Source organism: Apis cerana, linkage group LG16, assembly GCF_029169275.1.
Source record: "Apis cerana isolate GH-2021 linkage group LG16, AcerK_1.0, whole genome shotgun sequence".
NCBI lineage: Eukaryota > Metazoa > Arthropoda > Insecta > Hymenoptera > Apidae > Apis > Apis cerana.
In genome coordinates, this window is record NC_083867.1 from 2,229,540 (window position 1) to 2,249,448 (window position 19,909).

The following is a 19,909-nucleotide window of genomic DNA, read 5'->3' on the forward strand; positions in this document are numbered from 1 at the left end:
CTTGGTTTCGTAGTTTTTGCAAAAATAAATGATAAATTATATCATACGAACGGTTACGTACATAATTCAACTGGATTAGGTTAGGTTAGGTTAGCGAAGGAATAGATCGAGAAGAATTTTATTTTGCTTTTAATAAAATCATTCCAATAAATTTTTCATAAATATTAATTTTGTATATATATAGGCCATGTTTCGAATTAAGATAATTGTTGCCAATTTTGCAAAAACGAATGAGATTCAATTTGTCAACATTTTTTTATTATACAAGCATATTTTCATTATTTTCATTTTAATTATACAAGTTATGATCATCATTTAATTATAACAAAAATTCTTTACTATATTAATAAAATATATTTTAATTTTTTTTACAAAAAATAAATATCGTCTGCTATTCACAAGCGTTCGCAATTTTTATTATATTTATTATAATTAATATCTATATGAGTGCAACCTATAATTATCATATAATTAAAATGAAAAATTTTTAAACTTATCACGTTGGTGATAACGCGTATTCTATTTTAATTTTTTTTTTTTGTAGAAAATACAATTACAAAAAAGTAAAAATACAAAAATTATATTTATTCTTTCTTCGATCGAAATCAAGAACGGAAAATATGCGAGGACCGTGAAAAAACCGTGGACGCGTTACGATGTGAAACTTTGCCATGGACGAGTGGCCTTTGATAAGCGAAAGGAAAACTGGGACACTAGATTCCAAACACTTGGCTATAAGCACGTGTATACGTATATATATTTCTTCCTTCCTCCTTCTTCCTTCCTTCCTTCCTCCCTTTCCCCCTTTCCCCCTCCTCCCTTCTCATTATCCGTATAAAAATCACCACGTCCTCAAGAATCGCATCACTGATTCCAATGAAACGTATAATAATTATCATTGTAATTTCTACATTTTATGCTCGAGGATACCGTTCCACTATAAGCGGTGAAAATGCAGTAAATTATCATGTAATGACACGCGTGATGACAGGCCGTGATATTATCGTTCACTCGATTTCTCTGGCCGTTTTTATTTCATTTTTTCAGTCTTTTTTTTTTCGTGAATTCGTTCTTTTTTTTTTTTTTTTTATCGTTTAAACGTTTCGTTTGCACTGGAAATAGAAATTTCATTCTCGGGGAGGGGGAAAATCACTTGCGCTTAATCGAAAGTTAATCATCCGGAGATAATTAAATACAGAATGATTCATAAATGGTACGAATGAGATCGTGAAAATTTTATAATTGTACAATATGGAATACAATTTTCAAGTAAATCGAGTTTGAAATTAATTTTTTTGCTTGGATAATAATTTTTTTGAAAAAAATCTTCATTTTTGAAAAAATAGCGAGATATTAATTTTTAAATGTAAAAACTGTGTCTTCCATGTAATATTCTATTGTACAGCGACTCGTTCATGCGCTATTTGAAAAATTTTCTTATTTTTTATTTTGAGCCACCCTGTATATTCAATTCGCGCGAAAAATATTATATTTCGATGAAATCTTCGGTGAAAAGATTGAAAGATTGAATTTTTAATCAACTATTGCATCGAATTACGAGAAAATGGCGCAATTTATCTAAAATTTATGCGAATAAATGTGAAATGCGAGTATTTGTCGATGCTTTAGAGAAAGTTCGTGTACAGTTTGCGCGCATGTTTGTCGAGCGATGATTTGCAAATAATTCTGCCTTATTCGAAGCAACAATTTTTTTTTCATTAATGAGTTGTTGAATATAAAATTCTTTGCACAATTACTGATTTGTATTCGTTACTCGTCCTATTTTTAAACGTGAGATAAATATTTTCGTATTTCATTTAACGTTGTTTAAAAATTACAAAATATAAGATGCATATCTCGAAAAATTTCACGCTTAGAAATCTTTTGCCTTTGTTTTTTTTTTTTTTTTACATAGCAATTTTATATTGATATTGATTATTAATATTTTAATATTTTAAAATTCGTGTCGATGTAAAGCAAATTGAAACATAGAAACGATACGAATATTTTATTTAATAAAAATATAAAGGAAGAGTCAGTTGAGAAAAATAAAAAAAAAAACGTATTCATATTAAAATCATCATTATATAACATATATCTAATGCAGGTATAAAATTAACGTAGTAGATAAATAAAAATAATATATTCTGTATCTATAATTATGTTCCTATTTAAATAAAAATCGTTGTTAATTTTGCTACACGTTTAATTTAAAAAAAAAAAATTTGTAACCATTCGATCCAACCTGTTTGGTAATTTCGGTATTGAAAAATGTAACTGTGAACGAAACGTGAACTATGAATCATGCAAAAAAGTATCGCGTATAAAGAGATCCAGGTGTACGTGTGTATGTATAAGTAAGTTGTTTTTCCACATAAATTATACTTTCAAAACGAAATTACTTACCGGGATGACCTAACGTAATATTAGGTCAAAAACAACGTTACTCAGTCGGTAAAGTATGTAATCAATTTATAAGTATGGATACGTGTGTATCCAATCAATCTCGTTCCATAATTCTTATCGCGGTTGGCCATTAATCAACTCTGGTAACATTGAAACAATTTCGATAGCTCGATTAGAATGAAAGAGAAAAACGAGAACGTAGAACGAACACGTGAAATTAATTCAAGGCAACTTGTACGTGAAACAATCTTGTGAAGTGTACGTATGATCACGAAAGTATCTAATGATGAGTCAATTTATCAAAATCAATGATAATTATGTTTTGTAACGAAACATTCTGGGCATCGATTAGTTATTTTTTTTATTAATGAAAAATCATTCGGAAAGAGCGAAATTAATTCTCAATTTCAATATTGTTTTCGTTTTTTTTCTTTTTTTAAATATAATTTCATGATGATAATGAATAGGAAAATGTTAAATTATAAAATAAAAAAATTTATGTGTAAAATACAAGAAATAATATTTTCCTGTTTTTTTTTTTTTTTTAATAAATTTTGAAATATCCATAATTTTTTTACCTCCAAAAGAGTTATTTCTGTCTATAATAAACAACTTTTGTTTATAAAGTTTTTTTTATATCTCCAAAAATAATGGAGATAAATACTGGTTTTATTGGACAATTTTATATATATATAAAAACTCAAATCAATATAAAATACAAATCTATGTATTGAGTAATTGACCATAATATTTTTTGTTAATAACACATTAACAAAACTGAAATGAAAATTTTTACAAAGCAAAATTGTTTAAAATTAGTTTAGAAATCTTCAGTTAGCCACTATTTCCACATTTTTGAAACACTTTATATAAAATATAAAACTATAAATGATATATTATCCTAATGTCATATTATAGCTTTTTCTATATCTAATATATACAACTAATATTAATAAAATTTCTTCGTTCAATTTTTTAAAAATCAAAAATATTTAGATGCTTTTCATTTAAATATTCTGTATATATCTGTATATCTATATTATATACATCGTGCTCTATGTACATACAATTTTTTAAATTACATCTTTTACAAAGAATGAATGAATTCTGGATTCGATTATATATATTTTAATGCTATATTATAATTCTCTTTATACTAAACTTTATATTATATAAAATTTTTTCGATCCAAAAATAACAGATATTTATGTTTCTATTTAAATATTTTATCCTGCATAAAAATCTAACCTAAAAACTAACCTATTACGTTCTGTATATTCTGTATTTATATAAATTTTCGTTAAAATTACATTCAGTAGATGAATTTCACTGTACAATAAATAAATAAACATTATAATTAATAAACATTTTACGATCTATTGTACACATTTGCAACTTAAAACGCGGTTTGCATCGTAATTAACAACCCATGCGATGCTATGTTGATCGATCTTTAATGACGCGGTATTAATATGCTTCGTGATATAATTGCCGTATAACTCGTGCACCGATTAAGTAAACTTCAGCTTTGTACGTATGTAATTGCGTTCAAAATATTCGATGGTTAAGATCAAAGAGAACTGTGGAAATGTTGCAGAAATACCGTAAGCGCAATGTGACAACGGGATCACGTGCAACCGTTGTTCCTCGGTCTTTGGAAACTGTGTGTCTTCCCTTAAGCGTTTCAGTTCCAATGTTGCTTTACCGTAATAATTGCTTCGAATATTGATTTTTTTTTTTTTAAATTGGATGTGTGCAATATTGGAATTCAATTTTTATTTTCTTATCTTCTTATCAAAACTGACTTTTAATTTCTTCTTGTCTCGTCTAAAATAGATATAGTTTATATTAATGGATAAGTTATACAATGGGTATAATTATTTCGAAGATTAATTTTTTTTTGAATGTAACAGATTTTTTATTCAATAATAATGAAATTTTTTTCAATGGAATTTTCTTTTATATATTTTTCTTTAAAAGATTAGGTTAGAAAAGATTATATCGCATTTCGATTTTGATAAGATTAATCGTTTAGATCCAAATGTGATATTGGTGTTTAATTTTAATTTAATTATTGCATAACAAAAAATGGATTATTCTTATGTAAAAATATTGAATATAAATAGTTTTTTTTTCAAATTCAAATACGATTTCGAAATATTATATATTATATTGAAATTAATAATTTGACAATTTTATTTATATATTGTTGAATTTATATTAGATAATTTATAAGTTTTGCTTAATTTTAGTATTTAAATTTTGATCGAAATTTAATTTAAATTAAGTAATTATGAACGATTCGAATATATCAATTTAAAATTTATTTGATTAATTAAAAGTTATTTAATTTAATTGACAATATTGCATTTAAATATCATATTTTAAAACAATAAATAATTTCAATATAATAATATATGTATATCATTTTTATAATTTTAAAATATCCATTTGAAAATAAAAGCTAATATAAATATTATCACTTTGTATGTGCATATTCTGCAGAGTTATACAAGCAGCAATTTTAAATATTAAAAGGGAGAGAATTTGTCCACGACCTGGATAGCTTAATTGGTTAAAGCAGTGGTCCGGTAAACGAAAGATCCGGCTTTCGAATCCCGGTCCAATGAACCATTTTAACAGCTTTTCTCTTTCCCTAAAATACGTCAATTTTTTCTTCTCTAATCAACTATATATAATTTCAGATTTTTTTCTTTTTAATACTTTTATGTAACAGTCTTATGACTCTAAACTAAGTATTCTAACTTTAAAAGTACTCAAAGCTCTCTTGCATAATTGTAGACTAATATTATTAGTGAAAAAATTCATAACATTACTAGCTATTATATTAAAAAATTATCTTACATAATAAATAGATGTGAAAATAAAACGGATTTAGAAAAATTAAAATTATGTCAACACAACGAGCGTGTTAAAGCAAATGGGAAATAATTATTATAATTTCACATAAAAAGGATAAATTTTGAAAGAAATATCGCTTTTTGTTTAAAACATTTTTTAATTGCTTAAACAATTTGATAATTTAATTATAATTTATGGTTAAAAAAAATAAAATTCAAAAATAATTTAGAAATTAGAAATTATTTATTTTAAATTATTAATTTTTAATTCTTCAGAGTAAATATAGATAGCAAAAAACAATTTATTAAAGATTTGGAGAATATTCTTTGTAAATGAAACTGTAATTAATAATTGTAAGATAATTTCAAATTATTATCAAAATTAAAAAGAAATATTCAATATAAAAAAGAAAAAAGATAATATTAAATTTTCTAATCGGTAGATACGTAATAGAAAAGATCGAAAGAACGAGTTCTATCGTTCGAAAGCGTTCGAGAGGTCGAAGGTGTCGCCTCTTCTCGAAAGACCTTCGTAAGGCCGCAGCTAACTTCACTGTCGGAAGTACAATAACCCTCTCTCTCTTTTCAACACGGCTGCGTGCGCAGATAGAAACGACCGACCTTGCCTGCGAGCGAAGAAGCCCGAGCATTTCCTTCTTACGTTGAAATAAGAATGCTCGGCACAGACGAGAAAGCCGGTCACGCCGCGTTGGCCATGGAGTACGTACACTCTCTAATGAGCCACTGTTACGGGCTCTCGTTCCTTGGTCATTTTCGTTCTACGACCGATTCATTAGCCGAGGAGCGAGGCCAGCCACCTCGTTCCGCGGTTCGCTCATTCCCGATCCGCGATCAGGAATCCCTCTCTCTTTCCGCGGAAGTTCACGCCGCCGCGGTTGGATTAATTGTGAGCCTGGTATTTCGAAAGTGATGAAGTTTCTCGCCATATCCTCTCGATATTAGCGAATATGTGAGCTTGTAAGGAAGAATCGAAGAGTTATTCTCGAAAGAGTTGTTGAACGTGTGAATTCTCGAAGGATTGATTTTGAGAAAGTGAAGGCGAAAATTGAGGTTATTATTTTTGAGGTTATAATAATTATAACAGTTGATATCAATAAGAATGATGTTTGTATTTATTTATTCTTAAGAATTTGACACAATGGCACTTTTTAAGGTATAAAAATAAAATAGAGATAAAAATAAAAATTTTTTTTAAAAATAATTTTGGGAAATGGTCGATTGAATAACGGTGTTCGTTTTGACTTGTGTTAAATTTATATATGTTCAAATGTAATAGAATAGATCTTCGAACATATAGGTTATAATTTATTTTAATACATTACGAACAATTTAATTTTGCACTGGGATAATAGAAAATACGGTCGGTAATAAAGAATTCACTTATGAAGCGAGGATTATTCAATGGTTTCGTAACTAGTTCGTTATTAAATCATTATTTCGTCGTTAATGATACGAAACCAAATGTAACGAGAACTCGTTATACCTGTAAAAACGAATACGATTTTTATACAAAAATGTTAACAACTATCACAAACTCGTGCGTAATTATATTATAATTTTTCAATCGAGGAGACTAAGAAAGTTGAGAAATCAATCGTTTCTTTAGTGAAATCTTCGATAAGCCTTACATCTTAGAATATCTTCGATTCTCTATGAGTTATGTACAACTTTCGTCTCCAAACTGCATTCCGTTACCAAGTAATCACGAAAGAATATTTTCATTTTCAATCTCTTTTCTCTCTAAAATAATAACATTATAATATTTATAACATTCAAATATCTAAGAACTAGAATGTAATCATTTTCAATACATATTACATTTCAATTAAACAAAAGAAAATTATTATATTATTTAATATTTATTATAAAAATAAAAATATACATATCAAAACCAGTGTAAATAATAAACTCGTTTACACATCAAATGAAATCGTATCTTTAAATATTATTTACTTATGGAGATATTTCAATTTTCTCGTATATTTATTTTCACTCATTTCAAATTTTCTCCAGTTCTGAGTAATCGAACAAAATTTCGAGTTTCACCCAATTGATGGTGTCTTTAATATTTCATCCGGGTTGACTTTTACTCGCGAGTGTAAAAGCGAGACCGGAATTCGGTCGGTAGAAAAAAATCCCAATCTGGCCTGGATATTTAACCTGTTAAAATTTATTCGTTCGAAAACGAGATAAGCTTGTTTCCAATTGGATGGAAAGCGAAATGTCGTTTCAAAACCGAAATGTTTCGTGATTCTCGATTTAATCCGGTTGATCGAGGAAAGTGTCGCGCGACTGGTAAGAAGTGGACGTTTATTAGAATCACACGATCGATCGATGGCGGTAATTTTGAATGAGCTTCTATTCATTGACGAAAAGAAATATAATTATAATTATATCATATCAAATCAGGTATCATATTAGGAAGAATAACTTCAACTGCAGAATAATTTCTATTTTCTTCATACATTTAAATTAATAAAAATAATTTGAATCATATTATTAATAAATTTTATTATTCGATAAAATTATTTATCATATTTAACGAATATATGTATTTCAATAATCTTGATAGATGATAATATATTTATAAAAAATTTAAATATTCGTAAATTTAAAAATCTACAGAATGCAATGTGGTAAAAGTATATAAAATATCTAAATCAAATTACACGTTTTCATCTTAACTTTAATTCATGATAAGTACGTATAATTGATTCGTGAAATTGAAAGGAGATATTGAACAGCTTTTACAATTTAACAGTTGATTAAACACATTTCGATTGATCGAAATTCGCCAGACTCCAATTGTCGGATTCAGAGGTTCCTTTAACGATGTTGATTTTGAGTCGAACTTTCCTCGCGTGGCAATTAGTGGCGCTAATTGCCGAGTAATTATACGGATCCACTTCTCTATTCTTCGTTTTTGTTTCGACAGGCAAGTTGTTGTGTCTTTGAGGGGGGAAAAAAGGTGAGATGCAGTTTGTTAATTATCCCTTAGCTTGGAAAGATTCCAGTGTTTTCCAATTTTCTTAAATTAACGAGATGTTATAATCATTGGGATAAAAAAATTTGATTTAAAAATACTTTTTGTTTTAAAAGGAAAGAAAAATATTTTAATATTTTGAATGTTATTAAAAATGCATTCCACAGTGGACGAATTTTTTTTCGTTATTATTGTGTCACGTTATTATTATTATTATTATATTCGTTAACATTTCATTGATTATTAATTTTTAAAATTTAAACAAAGATGATTATGCATATTAAAAAGAATAGTAAATTTATTCGTTACATTTTTTTCTTTGTATGTAAATTGAATGAAGTGATACATAAAAATTTTTATAATTTTGTCTTAATAATTATTATTAATTAACTAACTTATTTTTCGTGGCATATTTATATGACACAACTAAAGGATTAAAAATTTCATTAAAAATGTTTAAGAATATTTATAACATTAATCTTTTAAATATAATTAATTTCCTAATATTATTTATAAATATAATAAATATTACTTAAACTATATGTCGTATGCATCGATCGATAAGATAAGATAAATCTTATAAATAAAAATTAAATTTTTTCATTTTCTTAACCGTTAAATAAAATAAAATATGCAAATTTCAACAACGTAAAATAAATAAAATACAAAAATATATTGTAATAAATTTAATATTTACAATATTATTTTATTTTATTTTCAATCCTGAATTATCCAAAATAATTATCAGAGAAGACCAAAGCACAAAATTTCTAAATATTTCATCAAACAATTTTATTCACAATCGTAAGTTACAGAAAAATAGCACGAAATTATCATACAATCTCTCGATACCTTGTCGAAACAAAATATCAAAATTAATACCTAATAACGTCATTTTAATCACAATTATAAAATTGCAGTTAACATAATTATCAGAGCACAGAATCTCTCGATATTTCATCGAGAGCGAATCGACGATTGCAAATGGTACCAAATTACCGGGCAATTTATTGTCCGGCTAAAAGCATAAAAAGAGATTAAGCTCCCGCGGGGAAAGCCGATCGACGTTCACTCAAAGAGAAACTTTTTGTTAAAAAGTGATCGAAAAAATATTAATATAGAAACTCTCTGTCAGAGAAAGTGCGTAGCGCGAGACGAGAAAGAAATTTATCGCTGTGTCCCGCGATCGATCGTCAGAGAAATCCTTCTCGATGCATCTCGAGACCGCCATATACGCGACGTTAGCCGGCGAATCGATGGGTCGATCGATCGACTTTTCGATAAGTCGCCGCGCGGCCGCCATCTTCGCACGAACGATTCAGTCGACGATTTTTCTTCGAAACTTTCGCACGTGAGGGAAAAAAAGTGTGAACTTGTAAAGCCTTTCAAGGCACGGCCTTCGCTCTTAATTGGCAAATCGCTTTTAATAGAATCGCTGGATTTCCACGAAACGATTTCAAATCATTCGCCTCGATCATTTTCTTCATTCTTCGAAACGAGTCCATTTCTAACCTTTTCCAGATCTGAATCTTTCTTTTTACGGGGATGAATGTGGAATTATATTTGATTTCTTTTATCTTTTTTTTATACGCAAGAAGTGATATTTCATTCTATAGATTTCGAATAAAAAGTGGTGATAATATCTCGTCGATTATATCGAGATATAATATACTTTATACTATTTTTAATATTTTAAATTTATTTGCAAATTTTATCAATTATTATATGTCACTTATCTTACTATTTTTTACTTAATAAATTAATATTAAAACCAAAAGAATTCTTTTCCAATAAAAAAAAAAGATGTTTACAGAATCAATATCCTCTATACATAGATATTATTTTTTCTTTAAAATTATGTCCTTAATGAAATAATGACACGTGTTTTTAATTTCTAAAGATTCCCAAAAATCTCTCTAATAGTCAGCAAAATTGTAAATAACAATTCCATTATCCTAATCTCGAGAGAATCAATTTAGGTCCACTGTTATAAATTCGTTCATAAATTAAACAAAGAAAGTGTACGTACAGTTCGAACTTTCTGAATTGTTTTTTCTTTCTTTCTTTCTTTCTTTCTTTCTTTTTTTTTTTTTTTAATTTCTCTTTGTATTCATAACGTTTCCATTTTCGCACGCATCCGTGTGAATCACACCGCGCAAAATAATTAGGATCGCCACCATTTCGAGCGATCCTATCATCCTAGAAACGTTAAAGAAACGCTTAAACACTTTAAAAAAAAAAATATCTTTCATCGTGGCGCATAACGTATTCATTCATCGCCTCTATTCGCGTCAGCTGCGTTACATTACACTTATCAAAAGTTTGGAATCGCCAACATGTTTCGTGTAATACGTATTGAGAAAATATATATCTTGTAAATGAGAGCATCGAATAAATTATTCATTTCGTGAAAAAAAAAAACTTGTACGATATGGAAGGAAAAATATTGTAATTTTAAGTGGATGTTTGAAAGACACGCGAGTATTTATTTATATTTTTTTTTAAACAAATCAAAAAAAAATTAATAAGTTATTTAAGAAATTATTATTATTAGGAGATATTTTTTTATTTGTGGTTATGGAAGATTTATTAAGTTGAGAATTGTTTCATAAAAAAATTTATTCAATTGAGTAAGAAAGTATAATTATGTATTAATATATATATATATATATATAATTTTAAATTAATAATAGAATTAGAAGAAGATTCAAGAATAAAAAAAGCAATTACTTAAATTTGTAAGTTTTTCACTCGTTTGAATTTTAAAAAGATAGAAAAATAAACAAATTTTAGAAATTTTTTTAAATATATCATTTCAATAATAATTAATTTCATGATTTAATAACAAATAAAACATACATTTTTATTATACAATTATATTTTTTGAAAAATCTAAAATCCAAAAAAAGATACAATAAGGCAAACTGACAGAATTTCTGTTAAATACATTATTGTAACATTAATTTTAATAGAAAAAAATTTTAAATAATTTATTTTTCCATCAACTACGCAATCAGCAAAATTACGTATTAGAAAAAAGTGTTACAAAGAGTTTTTAGAAACAATAATCGAAAATGTAGCTCGTATAAAAATAAAAAATAAGATACAGAAATAGTCGAGGCGCGGTTAAACTTCCCCGTTAACCTCATGTTAAACGTAAGTTGCAGTTGACTTTTGCCGAGAAAAACTTCGTATCACGCGTCGCTGAATAATCTTTGAACTTTCCACGAATCCCTCTCGACTCTCGCCCGTTTTAATTAGTGCGTGGATTTTAATTATGTCGAGGTCTCTCTCCCCCTCTGTCTGCAACTCGACCGTCTGTGATTTCATTCATCGTGCACGCCAATCGTGAAACTTGACAAATTGTTATCTGTTCAGGAAAAAAATTGCAGTTCGAAGAAGACGATAAGTAATGGGTTTAAGTTGTGGTCGATGCGTGCAAGTGAACATCGAACATTTTTCACTTATGCAATGTCCAGTATATTATAATTTTATCATTTAAAAATTTGTATGATAATTATTATTATTACTATTGCATTCTATGATAAAATTCCTTCCACTTTATAGTAAAATATATTATTCTAGCGAACAATTGGATTAGGCAAGAATTATTTTTAAAAAAATTGATTTTACGAGAAATTTCTAGTAAAGAAAATTCATTTGAATCGTTTAATTTTCAATGTTCAAATATACTCGCGACGTATTTGAACCCATCACTAACGAGAAGAAATTTACGGTGGAATAACCGTAATTGTAAAAGTTCGCGCGTTCGAGTTATCATTAATTAACCCGATAATTCGCGCGATTGAGGTCTCGTAAAAATAGCCTCATCGCTTATTTCTCATCCCACTGGTCACTCCATTGCAGTTACAAATAGAAGCAGTTGACCTTTGCTGGACTTTTGGTTTAAAAACCGCCTCGTTGAATGTGACTATTAAAGACAACGTTTGCCCTTTAATCACCACGATGGTTATAATTTCTCGGTTAATTTGCCGTTATTATTATTTCTTACCATGACAACAATTGCTTATTTTCTACCGCTTAATTTCTTAAAAGAAATTTTTTTTAAATAACAATTTTTCATGGTTCGAAAGCTATAGAAAAATATCGTTAAAAGTTGTTCGATTCGTGCAACGATTCGTTTTGATTGCGACAAAAAAGGATCGTAAAAAATGCAAATATCTCGTAAAACGTGTTGCTGGAGTTCAGTGAACCTTGGATCGAGGAAAAGGGGAATGCAGAGATTAAAAGAGAAGCGTCGAAGATTTCGAGGATTCAAAAGCTTCCGGGAAAAGGCACCCCTGAAAGGCCTCTATCGCTGCACAACCGACTTCCATTAACGTCCACGGTTTCGTCGGTAAAGAAGTATAGTGCACGGTATATTATGATACAGCGTAGCGAAGTGTAATATGATATAGTATACTCTGGAAGTAAATTGTCATTGTTCGAGCCAATTCTAGCGTGAAATGCACAATAAATTCAAACTTAACCGAGTCTCCGTTATTTTTTATTAGAGATAATAGTAATAATAGTAATATTTTCTTATAGATATAATATCGTTTTTTCTTATAGCTTCCTTATTTTATCCTTTGGTTAATATCTTTCTCTACTTTAACTAATAATAAAATATAATGTAAAATTAAACGTAAATAAAATGGAATAGAATAAAAAAATGAATCTAATCTGACTTAACTTAATTAGAAGCATATGTGATATGTAATAAGTAATATATATACATATATATATATATACAATCATTTGTATTTAAAATTTGTTTTGAACAATATCTTTCTCTATTTTAATCTATAATAAAATATAGCATAAAATTAAACGATACGTTAGAATCTATACTAAAATTATTATAATAAATATCTTAAAATATTTTAGTTTTTATATTTTAAATACAAATGATTGTGATTAAAGTGGTGCCATTAAAATAAATAGGTACGTGTAATTATATTTTCATCTCGATGATACTAATTTTCCCAATAACACTTCCATATTTTTAATAATCGTAAAATACGAAAAAGAAAAAAGAAAGGTTAGATCCATTTGCCAAATATCAAAAATATATATCGATCTTCGATCCACCGTCACTCGTAACCGCGATACAGCGTGGAGAATCGCCATCCACGTGATGAAAAGTGGCAAAAGTCGAAGGAAAAGGGGTCAATAAGAAACGTATCGATCGCTTCGTTCCGCTTCTGTCTGTGGGATCGTTGCACGGTGAATAAACGAAGAATGGAGGGTTTCGAATCGTGGAAAAAAGGGAAAAGAAAAAGAAATAAAAAAAAAAAAAAAGGAAAAGAGGAGAGTCGTTGCATGTGTGCTATGCCATTAATCACTCGCGGTACAATAATCACCGCGTGCTTTCTCCTTGCCTCTCCTGCTTTAAACAATGGAAATGGAGTGCGCGGTGAACACGCAAAGACGTAGACAGTGAGAATTATTTAAACGAACCGGGCTAATTATTTGGCGACTTTCTTCTTACTCGACTTCCTTTCGATCATTCGGTGAAAACCGACTCGTACAATTTTTTTCTTTAATGCTTTTACGGTTTTATTAAAAATAACAATTTTAGAGAATGCGCATATGTAAAGAGACGCGAAACGTGAGGTTAAAAGTAATAACCATGAAAATATCTATTACTTATTACGAGAGTAATTATAAAAGTATGCATTTTTATGTGATTTTTGTGAAAGCAAAAAATTTGAAAAAAAATATATTGGTTATATTTTATTACAGGAGCAGACTTTTATTTCAAAATTTAAAAATTTCAATTTGCATAAACTAGTCTATTTTTACAGTCCTGTTAACGATAAAAATATTTCGTTGGTGTATGTATTAATTATTTAATTTTTACCTTTTTTTTATTTCTTTTTATTATTGAACGGTTTCGTTTCGCAAATAAAATGATTTGTAAAATCTCGCGTTTCGACCCAATATTTGGCATAGTTTCGTGTCGCGTTTGCGAAAAAGATGGTTGCGTGTCTTTTTTTGCGGACGATACTCGTGCTGTTACGAGGATTCGAATGCACGTGTAAATGCAAACAGAGATGGAATGAGGTATTTATAGATCGTAGATCGTCAAGTGGAAAGTCTCGAGGATTCTGAATCAGGGTTCCGATTTATTGCGCGAGAAGATGACGCGTCCCGTGACAATATATAATTTCATAATTCATCGATTCTTCGAACGCTCGAAATTTTTATAGTCGATCGAATCTTTAAACGACTAATTTTTACGACTAATTTAAAAATTGTTTCTCTCAGGAATAAGATTCGAATATTTTGCATATGAATGATTCGACGAGAATGAATAATTTTGTTTGTTTGAGGTTAGGTCATGTATCGAATGTACCTGTTTAATATCGGTATGAACAAATATGAAATAATGTAAGGAAAAAAAAAAAAATGTTTGAAACTTGAAAAATTGTAAAAATGAAGGAAACTTAAAACTACAAAAGATTTATTTTTCTCTCTAAGTGAATTTTTATAGTCCCATGTTTCTTTCAGTCGATAATCTTTAAACGTTTACGACTAATTTTACAATTTTTTCCCTCTCTTATATCTATAAAGTTCAATGTTGAAATGAATTTTGCATATGAATGAATTAGAAGATGAGAATGGATGAGCTACATGCAATTCTGTTTGTTTGAGGTTAGGTCACGTATCGTACGTAGATGTACCTGTTCGATAACGATAGAACAAATGTGACGTAATATATGATAAGAAAAAATTCTACAAATATAATTTTGCTCGATAAATCATCTCCCATCTTTTCATTATTGATCGTAATTGTAGAAACTTAAGATACACATTATTATATTTGATAATATTATTTAAAATATATACGACCTATAATAAAATAAAATCGCCATTACGTGTAACCTGGTAATACATATGTTATAATGTATTCATAGGTCAACATAAAATTACCGCAGTGAGTTGAAATAACAAGTGTATAGTAAACTGCACGAAACTTGCCACAACTTTTGCGTGTATAAATTTTGTAATGACTGTTTCTAATCTCCATTAGGTAATCAAGAAATTTCTATCCTTCTTTTTCACCTTAATAATATATTGGAGCTTCTCTTTTTTGAATTATTACTATATAAATAATAAGACTTCAATTATCTCCAACAATTCGATTTAAACAGGAAGAAGATTTCTCTCCGTTTCAAAACAAACTTAAAAATTAAAACTACTATATAATAAGCTAAACGAGAAGAAGAGGAAAAATATGGAAATAGGATTAGAAATGGAAGAATCGTTTGTATCACCTCCTCCACGCGTAATCGAGAGTTTAATCGGTTCGATTTTAACCCTCTCGAAAGGTCGAAGCTCTCTGGCTCTTCTTTCGACGAGGTGATTCGAGTGGAGGAGGAGGAGGAGGAGGCTCGAGCCGAGAGCGTCGAGAGGGCCACTCTTTTCCTTTTCCTTTTCCTTTTCCTTTTCTTTCTTCGCGAAATGCTCGATTTGCGGAGCGCTCTGTTTACTCCGGCCTGCCGGGGATATTCGTCATCGTTTGGCCGCGGCCCAACTAAGCCAGCCACTGCCAAGGAATCCTGGCCAGATTCCTTTTAGATATTCTCCACTTTTTATCCCCCGGAATTTCGCGACATTCCTCCTCCTCCTCCACTTGATCGTTCACGCAGGCTTCCCTTTATTCGATTATTATTAATTAACCCAGTTGTCGTGGTATGGAATTGGAATACGATGTGAAACACGAGTAGACGTTTATCGATGTGGGTATTTATCCGAGGTAAGATTTTCTTTTTGAAACGGTGTTTTGAAGTAAATATTGGCAAATTGTTTTCTTGCATTTTGAGCTTAAAATGTAGAGTATTGACCCGAAAATAGATTTTTCAAATGTCAACGTTGTGAAAATAGTGGTTTTGGAGTAAATATTGGCATCGGGTGTCTTCTTCAAAATCGGGTATTTTGAAAGTGTAAATTGTTATCGTTGTATTATTGTATCGTTGTGAGCTGATGAAAAAAGAGAAGGGCACAGTTCTTAAGAATTTATCAAAATCGAGATTCTAATATTTTAATTCTATAAAGCAACTGGTATTCCAATACATATTTATCTATTTATACATTTGTTCGAGAATAATTTGTTAATTCTTGATCGCTTAATTATTAGTCGATATGTATGTTAATTTTTATATTTTAAAGAAAAAATAATTGCAAAAACCAAATTAATTTTTTAAATCAGTTAGATTACATATCTATATTTTAAAATTATCGTATACATTGATTGAGAAATTCGTAATTGTCCAATTTTATTCATAAAGTTTCTATTTCATTTTGTTATTAAAGCATAAGAAAAATATTTGTCTATTATTTTTCTTTTAAATTACAAAAATCAAACTTTGTTTATACACATAATGAAGATATCCTTTTTTTATTATTCATTGATTCGTTCATCTTCTCGTGATTCACAAAACGTCAAGGAAACGAAAGAAAAGGAAATTTACGATTAATTACAATTGTGAAAATCTTCCAACTTGTATCATATTCTTTCTCTCTCAAAAAAAAATCTGAACAAATCCTAGAATAATAAAATTGGATTATTTCAAGTTTTTATTTATAAATATAATTTATAAAAGTACTCATAAAAAATTTATTATGGTAATATTTGATTACGAAATATTTGTTGAAAAATCCATTATTGAAATATTATCTAGTAAATTTATGTTATTAACGTTAAATATTCATAGTTTAAAAATTACAAAATTAAAAATTAATGTATTTTTGACTATAATAAATTTATATAATTTATTTTTTAATTTACACAGTTAGATTAAATAATTAAACTTATTTAATATAGCTTATATTTAGAGCATAATATCGAAAATATTAAGGAAAATTTTTTTAAATTTTTTGAATAAAATAATATCCAAATAATTTATTAACAATAAATAGCTTTAACTAAGTTAAATTTTATATAAGAAGTAATTATTATTATTGTAGTTTAATTTAAAATATTCAATTTAAATAGTTATTTATTCGTTCAAACATTAATGTTAAAATTAATAAAATTAAAAATAATGAAATCAACAAATAAGAAATTACTGTTCTATAAGATTTTATATAATGAATAATAGGTATAAATAAAATAATTTATCACCACTTCGTTCCATTCAATCGTTTAAAAGATTCAAATCCTTGACAATTATACCCATAAGTGGGTTAATTTCGACCCTCCCCCGAAGGAGCTGTATGGAAATTCGTGTTATCGCACTCTCGCACCGTGGAAGCCTCGAATCCTCGAATGGGCTTGCGCACGAAATCGGGCTGCTTCCGGTTTTAATTTGCTCTCGCCGAGTAACGGGACGCCTCCTCGCCTCGCCGCACTTTTACGAATTCCTCTTCTAGATCGGGCAACATTTCGAGATAAATTTGGTTAACAGCAGGAGATTTTCATTAGAATTTTTCGGTGAAATTTTGCTCGAGGAAATTTGTTGAGAAGCAATGGATATCCATTTTTCTTCAATGGTAACTTTTAATTAGCTAGTCTACTGATCTTTGAATATTGTGATATCGATTTCACGTTTGTCCATAGATATATATATATATAAATAAGAAATGTAAACAATTGGTTAACTGAAAGTGAAATTAATCCCTCTTAATTCGATTGGAAGAGGAAAGAAATTATTTTAGCAAGAATTTTTTAATGGTTGCAATTTTATTAAAAGTAACAAGTAATAATTGTACATAATTTTCTCATTGGTATCAACCGATTCGTTAGCAGATATTATTTAATCAAAAGAAAAAACTGAAAAAGATCTAGATTTGCATTATTAGATCGTATATTCGTATTATATATTCGTCGTTAATATATTATATATGAATAGTGAGAATAGAACACGTATATATTCTATGATACGAAATACGACTTTGTTTATTCACGTTCACGGTTAATCAGAGAATAATTTTCTTATCCACAATGGAAACGTTCGCAGTTGATCGACTCATTTCGAATCTCGATAATAAATACTCTTGTCGAGCTATTAATGAAACGAGCCGTCAATTAAGTCGACATTCCATTTTTTTTCATCTTGCTCTTAAACGATTGCTTATGCTTGTATTATATTATTTTTGTTCTTATCTTTATTCAAATTTAAGTTTTTTTCTTCTTTTTCGAAATATAACTGGTAGAAATTGGATTGACATGGAGATATATCGAGTATAGAATTAACATAGAGATATGTGTTCTTATATAGAGAATAGTATGTACAAATAGGCAATAGGGTGATTCCTTGTGAAGAAATAAGGAGGAAAGTGTTAATAAAATTCGAGGCTTTGTCCTCGAGAAAATTAATCATTTGAAAATGTTTCAAGTACGAGTGAAATTCATTAATTTTCGATTCGATACGAATCGAATGAATTATCGACAGTAGATTATTCTATACGTGACGATCTAATCTAACTTAATTTAAACTCTTATTTTTATTAATTTCAATTATTTAATAAAACAATGACTAGTAAAACCTTCACAATATTGCACAGCATGATAACCTTGACTATTTTTTTGTATTTACCAATTAACTTAACCTAACCTAACTTTTATTTTTATTAATTTTGTTTAATAATTAAATATAATCGTTGTGCAAAATCTTCATAATTATAGTAGAAAATATTTATTTATTATTTAAATTAATCTTACTTAACCTAACTTTTTATTTTTGTTAATTGTAACTATTTAAGTAAACACAATATTCTATTCTATTCTATTCTATTTCTATATTCTATATTCTACAGTATGATAATCTTGACTTTTTTTGTAAATATTTATCAATTACGACTAACCTAACCTAACTTTTATTTTTATTAATTTTATTTAATTAAACATAATTGAATGTTGTGCAACATCTTCACAATTATAATATAAATATTTATTTATTATTTAAATCTTACTTAACCTAACTTTTTATTTTTGTTAATTTTAACTATTTAAGTAAACACAATATTATACAGTATGATAACCTTGATTTTTTTTGTATTTATCAATTAACCTAACCTAACCTAACTTTTACTTTTATTAATTTTATTTAATTAAACATAATTTTCGATCGTTTTACAAAATTATACTATAAATATTTATTTATTATTTAAATTAATATTAATCTAACTTTTTATTTTTATTAATTTTAACTATTTAAATAAACACAATATTCTACAATATAATAACCTTGACTTTTTTGTAAAATTTTCACAATTATACTATAAATATTTATTTATTATTTAAATTAATCTTAACCTAACTTAATTTTCATTTTTTAATTTTAACTATTTATAAGCAACGATTGCCAAGTAAAAATCTTCACAATATTACATTATAGTATAACTGAACCTTGACTTTCTTTTTTGTAAATATTTACCAATTAACCTAACCTAACCTAACTTTTATTTTTATTTAATTAAACATAATTGACTGTTGTGCAATATCTTTACAATTATAAATATTTATTATAAATATTATTATAATAATTATATTATAAATATAATTATAAATATTATTAATATGAATATTTATTTATTATTTAAATTAATCTTAACCTAATTTAACTTTCATTTTTGTAAATATTTGTCAATTACGACTAACCTAACCTAACTTTTATTTTTATTAATTTTA

The 19,909-nt window shown here is 27.8% G+C and overlaps 1 protein-coding gene across 1 annotated transcript in view; it reads left to right on the plus strand.

Annotated features, from left to right (window-relative positions):
* LOC108000440 (uncharacterized) overlaps positions 1-19,909 on the plus strand; it is a 50,511-nt gene that overhangs the window by 17,419 nt on the left and 13,183 nt on the right. The gene's annotated exons all lie outside the window — the stretch shown is intronic.